The sequence below is a fragment of the Cervus canadensis genome, chromosome 14 (assembly GCF_019320065.1).
Source record: "Cervus canadensis isolate Bull #8, Minnesota chromosome 14, ASM1932006v1, whole genome shotgun sequence".
Classification (NCBI taxonomy): domain Eukaryota; kingdom Metazoa; phylum Chordata; class Mammalia; order Artiodactyla; family Cervidae; genus Cervus; species Cervus canadensis.
The window spans coordinates 23,810,454-23,827,537 of record NC_057399.1 but is presented as its reverse complement, the minus strand read 5'-3'; positions in this window follow the sequence as shown (position 1 = coordinate 23,827,537).

Genomic DNA, 17,084 nt, shown 5'->3' with positions numbered 1-17,084 from the left:
CTGGAAAGAGACTGTTGTCATTCTTTCCCTCTCTTTTCAAATTCCAAATCCCAGAGTCAAAGGCCTTCCCTGACCTAATGAGCTGTGGTCATGGCATAAGGCCATGAAACAGAAATATGACATTAGGATCCATCCTTTTGATCATATGGACCAATAGCAGTTCACAGGAAAGGTGGAGGGAATGTGGAAGAAGGTGCTGAGCAGACATTATAAAAGAATTCCACCAAAGGAAGCTCTTTGATATAATTTAATTTGTTATATTTACAAACATTCTGAAAAAATTCTTCACTCATAAAACCAAGAACTTGTAAGCAATTAATTAAGAGATTGCATCCTTTAAGAAAACATGTCCAATTGATTAATAACTAATACATACATGGATTATATAATTTTTTAAATTTATGTTTAATATGTGAAGGTTGCTCAGTCGTGTCTGACTCTTTGGGACTCCATGGACTATACAGTCCATTAATTCTCCAGACCAGAATACTGAGGAGCGTGGCCTTTCCCTTCTCCAGAGGATCTTCCCAACCCAGGGATCAAACCCAGGTCTCCTGCATTGCAGGTGGATACTTTACCAGCTGAGCCACAAGGGAAGCCCAAGAATACTGGAGTGGGTATCCTATCCCTTCTCCAGTGGATCTTCCTGACCCAGGCACTGAACCAAGGTCTCCTCAATTGCAGGCGGATTCTTTAACAACTGAGCTATCAGTGAAGCCCTATGTTTAATATAGAGTTTGAATATTATTTTGAAAAATATAGAGAGTTCCAGACATTTTGAAGACTATTGACAGAAAAATATTTATGCAAACATTAAGATTAGCAAGCTCTTCAAGAAAATTAGAGATACCAAGGGAACACTTCATGCAAAGATGGGCACAATAAAGGACAGAAACGGTATGGACCTAGTGGAAGCAGAAAATATTAAGAAGGGATGGCAAGAATACACAGAAGAACTGTACAGAAAAGATCTGCATGACCCAGATAACCATGATGGTGTGATCACCCACCTAGAGCCAGACATCCTGAAGTGTGAGGTCAGGTGGGCCTTAGGAAGCATTTCTACGAACAAAGCTAGTTGAGGTGATAGAATTCCCGTTGAACTGTTTCAAATCCTGAAAATGATGCTGTGAAAGTGCTGCACTCAATATACCATCAAATTTGGAAAACTCAGCAGTGGCCACAGGACTGGAAAAGGTCAGTTTTCACTCCAATCCCAAAGAAAGGCAATGCCAAAGACTGTTTGAACCACCGCCCAATTGCACCCGTCTCACACGCTTAGCGAAGTCATGCTCAACATTCTCCAAGATAGGCTTCAGCAGCACATGAACCGAGAACTTCCAGATGTTCAAGCTGGATTTAGAAAAGGCAGAGGAACAAGAGATCAAATTGCCAACATCTGTTGGATCATCGAGAAAGCAAGAGAGTTCCAGAAAAACATCTACTTCTGCTTTATTGACTACTCTAAAGCCTTTGATGGTGTGGATCATAACAAACTGTGGAAAATTCTTAAAGATGTGGGAATGCTAGACCACCTTACCTGCCTCCTGAGAAATCTGTATGGAGGTCAGGAAGCAGCAGTTAGAACTGGACATGGAACAATGGACTAGTTCCAAATTGGGAAAGGAGCATGTCAAGGCTGCATATTGTCACCCTGCTTATTTAACTTATGTACAGAGTACATCATGCAAAATGCCTGGCTGGATGAAGCACAAGCTAGAATCAAGATTGCTGGAAGAAATACCAATAACCTCAGATATGCAGATGACACCACCCTTACGGCAGAAAGAGGAACTAAAGTGCCTCTTGATGAAAGTGAAAGAGAAGAGTGAAAAAGTTGGCTTAAAACTCAACATTCAGAAAACTAAGATGATGGCATCTGGTCCCATCACTTCATGATAAATAGATGGGGAAACAATGGAAACAGTGAGAGACTTTATATTGGGGGGGGTGGGCTCCAAAATCACTGCAGATGGTGACTGCAGTCATGAAATTAAAGGACATTTTCTCCTTGGAAGAAAACCTATGACCAACCTAGACAGCTTATTAAAAAGCAGAGACATTACTTTGCCAAGAAAGGTCCGTCTAGTCAAGGCTATGGTTTTTCCAGTGGTCATGTATGGATGTGAGAGTTGTACTGCAAAGAAAGCTGAGCGCTGAAGAATTGATGCTTTTGAACTGTGGTGTTGAAGACTCTTGAAAATCCCTTGGACTTCAAGGAGATTCAGCTAGTCAATCCTAAAGGAAATCAGTCCTGAATATTCATTGAAAGGACTGATGCTGAAGCTTAAGCTCCAATGCTTGACCACTTGATGTGAAGAACTGACTTATTGGAAAAGACCCTGATGCTAGGAAATATTGAAAACGGGAGGAGAAGGGATGAGGATGAGATGGTTGGATGGCATCACCGGCTCGATGGACATGAATTTTAGTAAGCTCTGGAAGTTGGTGATGGAAAGGGAAGCCTGGCATGCTCAGTCCATGGGGTCAAAAAGAGTCAAACATGCCTGAGCAACTGAAGTCATCTGAAGTGAATTCAAAAACAGTTGTTGAGTATTATGTACTATCTGTGGGGTGTTGTGGGGAATAGGGATAGAGCAGTGAAGAAACTAGATATATTCTTACGGCGGGGGGGATTAATCTATGTCAATGAAAAGTAAACTAATAAATATCATTATTTAGATCAATATATAATAATAAATACTGTGAGTAACATAATCCAGAGTGACTCAGGTGCAGGTAGGGGAAGGTCTGATAACGAGGTGGAACCCTCCCCTGAAGAACTGACTTTGGAGATGAAACCAGATATAAGAAGGAACCATCACAGGAAAATGGAGGAAGAGCATTTCAGACAGAGGAAAGAGCAAGAGCAAAGATCCTGAGGTGGGCAGAATTTGGAATGTCTGAGAATAATCCACAAGGCTAGAATGACCAGAGACGAAGGGTAGGGAGTTGGCAAGGCATAAGGCCTTGTAGGTCAGGGCAAGGAATCTTTTTTTTAAGTGTGATAGAAAGCCATGGAAGGATTTTAAGCAGAAGAATGGCATGATCTGATTTACATTTTGAAAAGAAAAGAGCTCTGTGAAGAGTGGATTATGGATTACAGAGAAGCAAAAGTAGAAGCAAGGAGACTGCTCCTTTAGTCCAGATGGAAGATGATAGGGCTTTGAATTTGAATAGAAGCAGGGGATTTCCAGGAAAGAAATTTAGAGCTTCTATTTAGATTAATGGAATTAATCAGAACAAAGAGGGAAGAAAATAGACCCTAATCACTAAATTATTGCCCTATGAAGATAGATAACTAATGAGCAGAAAAACAGAATCATAAGAACTTATGGAAGTTTCAGAGTGCCCCTTAGCAGAAGGACTGTTAAGAAAGTCAGATTTCTTTTTAGTAAAATAGAATCTATCATCACCCATGAAACTGGTCACTGTTGGTTAGGGAGAAGTATGAAGAGCAGGAAAAAAATTCACACATTGTATTAGGAATGATAACTGATTTGAAATTTAAGAGCCACAGAAAAAGACAGTTTTAACTGTGTCCCACATATGTGACTATCAACTAAGAATACAAGAATAACACAAGGAAAAGAGTGGAAAGATCTGTAGATCAGAAGTTCAGGAAATCTGACCACTAATCCACTGGATAACTTTGCACAAGTCACGTCTATGTGAGCTTTCTCATTGTGACATGACAGCTTGGACCGAGTTCTCCCTAAGGAATTTCTTTTTAATTTATTAATTTATTTTTGGCTCTGCTGAGTCTTTGTTGCTGCTCACGGGCTTTTCTCTAGTTGTGGAGAGTGGGGGCCATTCTCTAGGTGCAGTGCACTGACTTCTCATTGCAGTGACTTCTCTTGTTGCAGAGCACAGTTCCAGGCACACGGGCTTCTACAGTTGTGGCCCATGGGCTCATTAGTCGTGGCTCATGGACTGTAGATCGCTGGTGGGGCATGGTGGTGCATGGGCTTAGTTGCCACATGAATGTGGGGTCTTCCCAGAGCAGGGATCTAACCCATGTCCCTGCATTGGCGAGAGATTCTTAACCACTGGACCACCAGGGGAGTCCCATCCCTAATGAATTTCTTAAAACTTTCTCATATATAAACCTCAAATCAACACTCTTGCTTTCCAAATATATACTCTCTAAGGCAGTTCTCCATTAGTGCAGTTCTGTTCTCCAGGTGACGTTTGATAATGTCTATAGACCCATTTGCTGTCACAATTAGAAGTAGAGGGTGGATTGCTACCGACATCTTAAGTTAAGTAGAGGCCAGGGATGCTGCTAAATATCATAGAGTGCACAGGACAGTCCCCACACGCACAAACAGCAATGAACTAAACTGTCCAAAATGTCACCAGTGTTGAGGTTGAGAAACCATGGTCTAAATGAAACGATAACAGGTTGCTTCTGGATAGGATTATGGGATATTTTTTTCCTTGTTGTTGAAAAAAGAAAGTTCTATCTTTTCCAAATATTTAACATGGGACGCTTATTTATAAGCCTTAAACAAATGGACAAACACACACAAAAACTTAAAAGACTGAAAAGCAAACAATACGACCACCAACCCTGGGTCGTGAGTCTTCCTGATAGCAGATATCAGAGGAGACATGCTTCAGGGCTTCTCCAAAGTGAGTCAGGGCTGGCAGCAGAAGGGGCCTGGGCTCTTTGATCTGAGAGGCCCCTCAAGACCTTACCTAGCAAACATTCAGGAGTTCCAGTGAATCATTTGCCTGTGGCTTTGCTCTGCTCGCTCAGGTTCTCCTGTGTTTTGATTCTAGAGTGGGTGAAGTGGAAAAACAAGCTGTTTGTTTTTCTTTAATTTGCACTGTCATTGTGCAGTATCTAGAGCTCTGGCTGGTGTTCCTTCTCTGCAACCGGGCCAGTGTGGAGTGTGTCAGCACCCAGAAGAGATTCTAGGAGCTCATTATTTTAATATTATATGTAATATTAAACACTAAATAGCATTTCAGGTTATATTCAGAGAGAGTAGATATGCTTCCCTAGGACAGTAAGGGTAGCCAGGAATAAAATAAAAAATACTTCTTCAGTGAGGAGAACTATGCAAGCTGAAGACAGGAAACGTTTCTCACTTGCCTACATATTTAGTAAATGTCTCATTCTCTTTCTCAGCAAAATTCCGTCAGTCTCATTACTTGACCTCTGCCCAACCAAATGAGAGTTAAATCTCTGTTTCCTGTAGAATTCTAACATCTTGGTGTCTCAGTCAGTAAAACTCAAGCTAAAACTGTGAGTTTGTTAAATAATCCAGGTTGCATTGTTTTTGAGATTCCAGGGTCACAGGGAAAGTCTGACCTGAATAATCTGGATGAATGGTCACAACCATGCACTGCTTTATTTATTCAAATTTGGCAAATGCCGACCAGCACTCACCCAACAGGTAGACCCAGAGTGTGGCTCACACAGCGAAACAGAATTTCAGACTCGGTGATTTCTGATCTGTTACCACTTGCCCTTTACTATTGGAAGAGGGCAGTTTGCTTTGTTGATCTCCATCTCTGTTTCATCTTTTCAAAAATTGGGATGATAATGGTTATCTGGCTTATATGCTTGCCATGAGGAGTTATTTTAAAGCACTTCACGAATATAAAAATGTTCAATAAAATTGCAAAGTCATCTAGATGCCATACCACCTGTCTCCTTTGGAGAAGCCATCAACATCCACATCCCTCCCAGGATGACTTTTCTAGTCCCAATCTGCTCTCTCTTTTGTTGAAAGGTATATAGATCTTGTTTCAAAATGTTTATCGCATGTGCATTATGTGTTTGTCACACAAGAGTTCTGTTTAAAATATTAATATTTTGAAAACTGTGTTTATAAGTTAAACCTTTTATCCCCCAAAGTTGTATAATTTCCCTTCTTAACAATTCTCTTGCATTTCTTCTTTGCATTAGAAATGCAAATAAAAGTGTACTTTTCTCTTTAAATGGGGAAGTCTACTCGGCAATCATAAGAATTCTTATTTGAAAAACTGAAGGACTAAGGAAGTCACATAACTTTTCATTTGGATATCTTTTTCTTACTGAATTTAAATGAATGTATTTTGATGTAAGAATGAGGTGAGTCTGTTTTTCTTCTACAACTCTTTAAAGTGGACTTCATTTAGGTTTGAGATACTAGAGTGAAAACATTTCCTTTAGAGGAAAACATTTCTTTTCTTTTCTTTTTTTTTTTTAACATTTCTTTTATAAAGAGCAAGCTGGAATAGACAATAGAATGAGAGATGCAATTTTATACAAACAGCTTCAATTTTTATACCAGAAACTTTATCTGGCCCACTTTTCCCATACTCAAGGAATCAACTCACATACCACCTTTCTCCTGACACCCTCTGTAAGGACCAGGTTCCACTCTGAATTTCTACAGCACTCAGTGTTTCTCATAAGGAACCACAGTGGTGGGCAATGCTGCTCAGGAGCAGAGAATTCAAAAAGCAAGAAACAGGACCTAGAAAAGAAACAAACTGTGAAACAGTCAAAGAAGAACCTGCAAAGCAGAATCAAACCCAGTGAAATATGGTATCATAGTGACCACAAAAGAAGAATGGTTAAACTTTGGAAAATTGAGATGAAGAAAAATCATCCATCCATAATTCTGCTATATAAAAAAAGAAAACACACATAAAAAATAAAAGAATGGCTAAAGAAAGAGGGTAATCATCAGTCAATCATGTTGAATGCTGTGAGGGTTAAGAGGTATACAAGTGAAATTAGCAACAAGGGTACAATACCCAGACTTCAGTGTACTTAAGTGGCATTAACTATTTTGGAACATACTGATTTCAGGTTTAATTTAGGGAAGAATCCCACTGTTTGAAAGCCTTAATTTGACTGAGGGATATCAATTCATTCTTAAATAAGTGTGTGAGTGCAGAATTGATGCTTTTGAATTGTGGTGTTGGAGAAGACTCTTGAGAATCCCTTGGACTGCAAGGAGATCCAACCAGTCCATCCTAAAGGAGATCAGTCCTTGGGTGTTCATTGGAAGGACTGATGCTGAAGCTGAAACTCCAACACCTTGGCCACCTCATGCAAAGAGTTGACTCATTGGAAAAGACCCTGATGCTGGGAGGGATTGGGGGCAGGAGAAGAAGGGGACAACAAGGATGAGATGGTTGGATGGCATCATCGACTTGATGGACATGGGTTTGGGTGGAATCCGGGAGTTGGTGATGGACAGGGAGGCCTGGCGTGCTGCGATTCATGGGGTTGCAAAGAGTCAGACATGACTGAGCAGCTGAACTGAACTGAGGAACCACTGGCCCTTATATGTCCTTGATTGAAAGAAAAATAAATAATAGTTATATCTGATAACCATGGCCCATCTTCCCATACTTGTTTGTACCTTTCTACAGCTCAAAACATTGTTGAAAACACTAATTATTGCAATAGTCTCAGGAGTCAGGTATTAATACCTGCCATATACACCTGTCAAATTCAGATGATTGGATGAAAACAATTATGTACTGAGTCATAAATTACTACTGCTTATTTCCTGAGAGTCAAATTGCACTGGTATCTATCTGATCACAGAAGCACTGCATGAATGTACCACAGAATTGCACATGCATATATAAACATTTTTGGCCATTGATCTTTAACTTTGGTGAGATAAAAGTTAGAGCTCTCCTGTGTCCTTATATATCCTGAGTCAGCCTCATGTGCCTGACCTTATCTTAATGTAGTTTCAATTTGTGAGTATCTTTGACAGAGTTGTCATTTTCTTCATCTGGGTGTTTATCTCCTGTCTGCTTCCACAGGTGATGTTTTACAAGTTTCACCGGGTCTCCTCAATTAAACTTCACTTTACCAACCCCACTCCAGTATTCTTGCCTGGAAAATCCCATGGACGGAGGAGCTTTGTGGGCTACAGACCATGGGGTCGCAAAGAGTCGGACAAGACTGAGCGACTTCATTCACTTTTACCAACCTTGCAAACTTGATAATTACTGTTGTACTCTTTTGATTGCATTGGGCCCTGTGGGGACACTGATTAGGCAGAGATACTTGAATTTGATTTTCCCAGAAAATGATTATTTCCAGTCAGATACATGACAATGCCAACAGCAGGGCTCTGTTTTTGGACTTCCGAAGAGAGAGGAAGAATTAACAGCTGTGTTCAGGTTTCTGCCTTTTTTCTCTGAACCACATAGTGGGTATTTGTGGAAGTAGAGGAATCAGAACTGAGCAAGTTAAACTATCAGTTTTAAGAGATCACAGAAGTGAAAAGTAAAGGTGATAAAATGAAGATAGTGTGTTAGTCTCACTGCGTGCTCAGTCACTTCTGTCATGTCCAGCTGTTTGTGACCCTGTGGACTGTGGCCCGCCAGGCTCCTCTGTCCATGGGATTTTCCCAGCAAGAATACTGGAATGGGTTGCCATTCCCTCCTGCAGTGGCTCTTCCTGACCAGGGATTGAACCCACGTCTCCTGCATTGCAGGCAGATTCTTTACCTCTGAGCCACCGGGGAAGCCCAGTTTCTCTATGGGCCATAGTAATAAACAGAACAACTATGTCAACAAATAACAGCAGGTAATATTTAGTAAGGGTTTACTCCAAAGCCCACATTGTTTCTCTCTTGTTTAATTTTCACAATCTTGTGAAGTAGGTCCCATCCCTTTTTAGAGCAGAGCCATCTGAGGATCAGCAAGGTTACAGTCACTTGCCAAAGGTCAACAGAGGAAGTGAGTTTACGGTTGGGGTTTAAATCCAGACTGTCCATTTAAACCACTGTTCCGCAATTCTGCCTCTATTTCATTACCTTTTAAGGAATACTTTCAAATACTGGAAGGTTTGGTCACAAACAAGTCAGTGATAATCACAACATGATCGTTGTTACTGTCTAACAATCTCTCACAGTGCTGTAGAACACTCATAGTTACTATTCTATCTACTTGGTTACCCTCGAACATTGATTCATTGTTTCAATTGAACTGTCTTCTGCCCTGACTAAATCCTGTTATATACTCCATGGCAAAGGTCTTGCGGTTTCTGATAAAAAAGCACTTTTTTTTTTGGTCACTGGTTTCACATTACATTATTTTTTAAAATTCTTGTATGCATAAAATTTACTCTATCCTGTGCTGTCTTATGTGATCCACTCAACTTTTTATAGAAGAAACAGTGCTTTTATATAATTGACATATTTTAATATAATTTACATTTTATATATATTATGAAATACATTTGTACCATACTATATTGTTTGAGAATCAGTCGATTTTTCTGATAACTGGAAGTTAGAGATTATACATGAAAATCATTCACATTTATTATTACTAGGGGAGAGAGTTTAATTCACAAACACTTGAATACTTATTGTGTCTACTATTGCATTAGGAACTGGGGACACAAAGAAGTTACAGCCTAATCTATCAAAGACTTTCCTAGTAAGAATATAATCATAGTGGGATAATTGTTATAATATTGATGACAGTTTGTTAACTGTGGTATGGAAATAAAAGATCCAACTAAATTTTAAGGGATTATTAAAGAAAAAGAAACTGATATGTAGCACTTGAGCTGTCTTTCAGATCAAGGAGAAAGTTGCCAGGTAGACAACGAGGGTTCTGGAGAAGGCAATGGCACCCCACTCCAGTACTCTTGCCTGGAAAATCCCATGGACGGAGAAGCCTAGTAGGCTGCAGTCCATGGGGTCTCTGAGAGTCTGACACAACTGAGCAACTTCACTTTCACTTTTCTTTTTTTTTTCACTTTTCACTTTCATGCATTGGAGAAGGAAATGGCAGCCCACTCCCGTGTTCTTGCCTGGAGAATCCCAGGGACGGGGGAGCCTGGTGGGCTGCCATCTCTGGGGTCGCACAGAGTCGGACACGACTGAAGCGACTTAGCAGCAGCAGACAATGAGGGTTCAAACGTAGGACTTATAAGGAGCTGTTGTTGTTTACTTGCTAAGTTATGTCCGAGTCTTTTGTAACCCCATAGATTCTGGCCTGCCAGACTCCTTCTGTCTATGAGATTTCCCAGGCAAGAATAATGGAGTGGGTTGCCATTTCCTTCTCCAGGGGATCTTCCTGACCCAGGGATTGAATCTGCATCTCCTGCATTAGCAGGCGGATTCTTCACCACTGAGCCATCAAGGAAGCCTCTTACAAGGAAAGAGTACAACACAGACAGAGGCATAGAGGTGGAACAGAATTTGGAGGTGGGTATGGTCAAAGTTTCCACTGCATGGTTACAGTGGTGGGTTGCAGTGTGGGGGGTTGGAAAGTATATTGAGATTGGATTGAGAAATTCTTCTAGACCAGATGAAAAATTTGGCCTTATGTAGGCAACAGGGAGCCACAGAAAGTATTAAATCATTGTTAGCTTTATGTTTTATAATAGTAATTTGGTTTTTCATTAGAAACTTAGATTGAAAGTTGATAGAAGCAGTTTATAAAGGACCAATTCATCAAACTTGAGTGCCAGTAGTTCAAGAGGCAGTAAAAGTCAGAATTAACACAGTGGCCATGGATTCGAAGGCATTTCAGAGTCTGAAAAAACTGGACTTAAGCTAGCAGTGGGCGTGGGAGGAAGATAGAAAATGAGAGAAAAGGAGTTAATGTCTTTGGTGATTGATAATGCTTTTCCCAAGATTGCTGATACTCAAGGAGGAATAAATAGGGGGAAGAGAGAATTCCTAATTCTAGAATTCTAACACCTAGAATTCTAATTTTAATGTGTTGAGTTTGAGATACTAGCAGAATATCCAAGAACCTAGGCCCTCTTTGACTGTCATTTTCTAGGTGATATCAAAGTCCTAATAGTAACTTATCAGTTGGAGGTAAAGAAGAAATTTTGAGTCTTGCATACCAACCCTTTACTCTGTCATTTTGTATTTTTATAAATGTTGGAGTTTCTTTGTTATTTGATGAGATCAGCTTAAAACTTCCCCTGTATTTCCTAACTATAGTAACCTAGGGGAAGCATTGAATTGTGTTGATAGAATTGTTAGCTACAATCTGCCTCTAATGATAATAACTTAGGATCATGAAGCAGCAATATTTTAGCCCAAGTGAAAACAAACTTCATCCTGAACACGTGCGTTCTTTTGCCTTTCTCATCTGATATAGCTTGGAAATTTTCTTTTCCCCGTTTTGAATAGTGGATTCTTCCAACTGTTTTAAAAGCTTTTCTCCTTTTAGGGGAAGAGGGAAACAGTTTTCCTCTCTTTTGTTTGATGGCTGAAAAGTGAAGACTTAATCAGTCAGAAAAATATACACTCTACAAACCTCAGAATGTTCCTCCTGCTTTTAAGGTTTGATGTGCATGACAGATTACCCTTTCAAAACAGGGTAATAAGATAGGTGGTGCTGGAAAAAACTTTTCCATCCAAGGCAAAAACTCATGGACATTGAAAAGAACTGGCATTAATTAGCCTAGACATTTGGGGGAGGGGAAATGTTTTCCTGGGGCACAGATTCTATACTGAAAGGCTTTATGGAAAGGGAACACTTAATTATAGAATGGGAAGGAAGGAGAAACAGGCTAGACACAAGAAGGGCCCATAAGGAGGGTCTGCTTTGAACAGCTGACTTTTCTGAAGTCCTTAGACTTGAATGTATAAAGCTTGTTTAGCTTTATTCTCTCTACCCATGTTGATTCTTCCACAGACATGTCTTTCAAATGGGTCACATCTACTTCCTTCTAATCTAATGTTACTATTTTAGTCTAGGACCACTCTCCTCTTTCCTGAGGTTACTGCCTCAGAATCCTACCTGAGCTCCCAGCATCAAACACTCAGCCATTTCATCTCCTAATACATTCCACATAATCCAGAGAGATCTAAGATGCAAATCATATCTTGTTGCATCCCCGTCTCAAACACTTTCCTTGCCTCCACTTTGCCCTCCTGGTCCAGTTCTAACTCTCTACTGTGGGAGTAGAAGTCCCTCTCTGATATCCTCAAGGCTGTTTGCTCTGCTATGAGATTCTCTTTCCCCTTCCCATGATGAGTCTCTATAAACTTTCCCCCGAATATATGATAATCCTTCAAGTTTCAGAGAAGATGTCACTTTCTCTGGGAACATTTCCCTGCCTCCTCACTGCAAACATGTTCCTCTCTAAGTTCCAATAGCACCTGGTGATCACCTCATAGTAGGATTTATCACACTTTCTTATGATAGTCTGTTTTCTTGTCTGTATTCTCCGCTAGTCTTTAAATTTCTCAAGTATACAGTCTTCTTTGTTCATCATTATAACTCCTTTCCCCAGAAGAGCTTCAGATATTTGATATTCAAAAGAAGTTTGTCCTTCTTTACTTTCTGTGGAAGAAATACATGGCCATTTAGCATTACCCATAAAATAGCTCTCCAGCTGAATAAAGACAGTTAAGGTACCTATGTAGTCTTATTTTGCTTCAAACAATTAATTCTGCCTTTTGAATCTTTGTTCATTAATCAGACTTTATCCTGGAGCTCTAAAAATTGATTGTTATCTCCTGGGACAACCCAATTCTAGATTCTGTTTTATTCCATAGATTGAATTTACTCCTGGGCCAAATTTCTATATCTGTAGCCTGTGAAAATTGAGTTTGTGCTTGAAACTCTGTAAGTAGTTGGAAGTGGGGGAGAGGAAGGAGAGGGCATGGGGCTCATATTGGTTATTGTTTATTTGGGAATTTTTTTTTGTAGATCCTGAGAAGTGTTTAGGATCTCCCAGATAAAAATGGTTTAGATTTCGTAGTCAGCTCCTTTTCTCAAATTTACTGCTTCCTCCTGCACTCTTTCTCAAACTACAAAGCTGAACTTCCTTCGTCAACATGTTCCCCTCTGACCAACACTCAGTCACATAGCTTAATCTGAGGAGAAAATATATCCCTTGGTACAAAAAAAGTAGGATATCTTACTTTAACTGTATTTCTTATACTTCTATCTCTGTCTAAAACCTCCCCTTTCCAATAAAAATAGAAGCTAGATTAGAGCTGTATTCTAGTATGGATGTGATCAGAACAAAATAAAGCAATAGGACTTATTCAAGTATCAAAGCTTACTGTACTGTATGATTCAATTATTATAGATAATCATTGCTTAAGTACAATATTCTTAATCTGCACTCTTAAGTGTTTTAGGTCTTTAGAAATTTGTTCATTTTTCACCATTATGTAGTATCTGTTAGCTCAGTGGATTCTAAAACGCTTGGCTAGCCTTCTGATTCAAGATGATGGACTGAATATTTGTATTGACCAATTGTGCGGCTATGCACCTCCCTGAAATGAAAGTGTAGATGTACAAAATGAAATAAACTTATAAAACGAAGGAAAGAAAAGAGACCTTATCCGCAAATAAGAGATTTAAAAATATTTTAGGAAATGAAAGGTCAATTAAATAGTCGAATATAGGAGTATCAGACATGTTTGGAATACCAACAGCATTAATAAGACAATCCCCACAAAACCAAATCGACCCTTGTAGAATAATGGAAACTAAGAGCACAGTGCAGTGAAAACAAGTGTCAACAAATGTGTGTGTGTGTGTGTGTGTTTGAGTATATATGGATAAGAACCAGGAGAATCTTCCTAAGAGAAGTGCTGGGCTGAGCTGGTGGAAAAGGCAGATGTACTGTTCTCCAAGTGGATAGGGGCAGGGCATTTTGTACAGAGGAAGCAAGATAAACAAAACACAGAGGGAAGTACAGGAGACTACAGGTCACTGCAGAGAAATTACAGGGCTGACATGTATAGAAAGAGGTCAGCTTGCTGAGATAGACAGGGGTTAGTTCATGAGGACCTCCAGACGTTTGAAGCCATCCTAAAGAGTTGGCATTTTATCTTGTCAGTAAGGAGAAGCAAATACTTTTGTGGAGGTGTGTAACAGAGGAAAGGATATATATGATCAAATATTCTTCAGGTTGATTGCCATGAGTTCTGCTTGTTAGATGGATTCCAAAGGTTAAATCCCGAAGCAGGAAAAAGAACCAATCAATGAGAGAGCTTGAGCTGAGGCGGTAGCATTGGGATAGGACTGGACTCGGTGAGCCTAGTGGCAACATTTATCTAGACAGAGAATGCAGGATGGGGAGCAGATTTCAGAGGAACATAATCAGTCCCTTTTTAGTTCTTTGTGAATGTTCAGAAATGGCAGCTGGTGTTGCATAATTGCAAAATTAGGGCTTAGCTAGTTACTGGCTTCTAAGAACATAAATGCATTCCTTTTTTCCTCTGGCCTACTCTTTGAAAAATGACACCAAGGGGTGGGGCTCAAAGGGTGTTTTTTTGAGTAAGGACCTAAACGTAAGTCTCTTTACATCTTTCTTTACCTGCTCTGCCCCTTCTCAACATTTTGGATGTTTTGATTACAAAGTTAATTCATGATCATGGCAAAAGTTCAAGCAAAACAAAAATGTAGAAACTACAGAGTAAAACCCCTGAAGTAACTTCCCACAGACAGCTAACACTGACAGTTTAGTCTTCTATATTTTTTTAGTGTATTTTTTTTATTTGGTCATGCATTACATTTTGTCAACTCTTGCTATCATACTGTTTTTTATTTCATTTCTTTCATCTTTAATTAGAAATATTTCAGTTATACAGAAAAGTAAATAAAACAGAATAACACCTATATACTCTAAACTTAGATTTAAAAGAAATTAACACATTTCCAAATCTTTTCTGTGAGTAAAATTGCAAACATAGCCAAACCACCCAACTATAATCACTTCTCCCTCACTCCCTCTCTCTCTCTCACTCTCTTATTATTATTTACATTAAATGTTTAAGCTTATAGTATCATACTGTATGTATCTTTTTATAATTTGCTTGCTTTATTTTTAAAAAATTTTTTATTGGAGTATAGCTGATTTACAATGTTGAGTTAGTTTCTGGTATATAGCGAAGTGAATCTCACACACACACACACACACACACACATATATATATATACATATAATCAACTGTTTTTTGTTTTTTTTTTAGATTCATTTCCCATGTAGGGCTATTACAGAGAATCGAGTAGAGTTTCCTGTGCTATACAGCAGGTTCTTGTTAGTTATCTATTTTATATATACTAGTGCATGTGTATATGTTAGTCCCAAGCTCCCAAGTTATCCTTATACCCTGGTAACCATAAGTTTGTCCTCTACATCTGTGACTCTACTCCTGTTTTTTAAATACGTTCATTTGTACCCCCTGTTTTAGTTTCCACAGACAAGCAATATCCTATGATGTTTGTCTTTCTATGTCTGACTTCACTTAGTATGGTCCATTAAGTTGCTTCAATTTTCTTTCTTTAAATGCAACATTATATTTTTTGAGATTTATCCTGTAGCTTCATTTTACTCTTTAAAATCTACACTATGGTACAGAATTTTACTTTTCTGATAATACAGTCAGAAGAGCACTATATTATCAACAATACTGTAAAGTGTATCCTTGAACACCTCTGCTTGTATGAATATGAAAGACTTTCACAGAAATGAGACTATGGGAAGTACCCATACTCAGAGAGTGACAGATGACTTTCCAAAGGGGCAATACCAGTTTATATTACCACCAGTCATTGGTACACTTTCCTGATTCCTTTCATTCCTTGCCAATGCTTGATTTTTTTTAGATTTAAAATTTTTGTCAGCCATGTTGAGTACAAAATGGTATCTGTGATGGTAGTTAATTTTATGTGTCAACTTGTCTGGGTCATACCCAGATATTTGTTTAAACATTATCTGTGTCTGTGAAGGTGTTTCTGGATGAGATTAACATTTGAACTGCTAAAGTGAGTAAATTGCCTCCGCCAGTGGGGTAGGTCTTATCCAACTCATTGAAAGCCTGAATAGAACAAACAAGAATAAGGAAAAATTCCCTCTTCCTGCCAGTCTTTGAGTAGGGACTGGGATCTTCTCTTGCCTTCACAATACGACCTGGACTAAAACTTTTACCATTGACTCTCTTGGTTCTCAGGCCTTCTGACTTAGACTGAAACCATATATGGGTTTCTCCTGGGTCTGTGGCTTGCTGGCTATAGAGCTTGGGACTTTTTGGCCTCCATGATTCATGAGCCAATTCTTTATAATATATCTGTATCTGTATCTATCTATGTAGCATATCCTATCAGTTCTGTTTCTCTAGAGAACCCAGACTAATAAAGAATCTCATCATTGTTTAAATAGGCATTTCCCTGGATAACCAGTAACATTGAGTATTTTTTCCCACATGTTTATGAGCCATTTGGATTTTCTCTTTGATGGATTTTCTATTCATATACTTTGCCCACTTTATATGTGTCTAGTCACAGCCTATTCAGCTGTTCTCTCCCTCAGATACTTAACTTTAGGGACATTCTTTCCAACTTCACCCCCTGTGGTGGTGTGTTAGTTGCCAAGTTGTGTCTGACTCTCACCCCCTATACAGACAACTTTAAATTTCTTATCTGTTTAAATGTAAGTTGAAGGAAAGGAAGGCTAATTCAGAATAAAGAAGGGTGATGTGGGCTGATGAGCAGTGTGTCCTTCTGTAAATAAGGGGTTTAGAATAAGAGAAGGTAGAATGAATGTGCAGCCTCAAAATCCGCCACTGATGAATGGCCTCAGAGAACATGATGACATTGGCATGCTGTGCTAGCCTTTCCTACCCACCACAGTGATTCAGAGTTGTGTGCGGACCTTGGAAGAGAACATACCTCCCTTTAAGCTGTTAAGGAAGCAGGTAATAGTTTCCTGAAGTGGCTGGTCTTGTTCTTTGTATGGTTTATAATGATCCTAAATCACTCTGAGGAAAAAAATTCTCATTCACTTCATACTCTTTAATTAAGATGTCTGTTTTGGCAACATTTTAGTGGTATTTGGGTCAAATGTCTACTTTTTAGAATGTCTCCCTTTCTCTGTCTTTTTTTTTTCCTTTCAGTTTTCATTATTTCATTAGGCTATAACCATGCTCTGTGTTCTGCATGGGTGTTCCTTGGAAACAAAGAATTTTTGAGATGGCAGGATTGGGACTAGTAAAAGAGAACAGGAAGATCCTTGAGCAGAGTCTCCTCCGGAACAGATGGTCAAGGAACATAGATAGGGGAGTGTGCTCAGTGACCTTCATTTAATGGGGTGTCCAGGCCCCTGGAAGGTCCAGTGT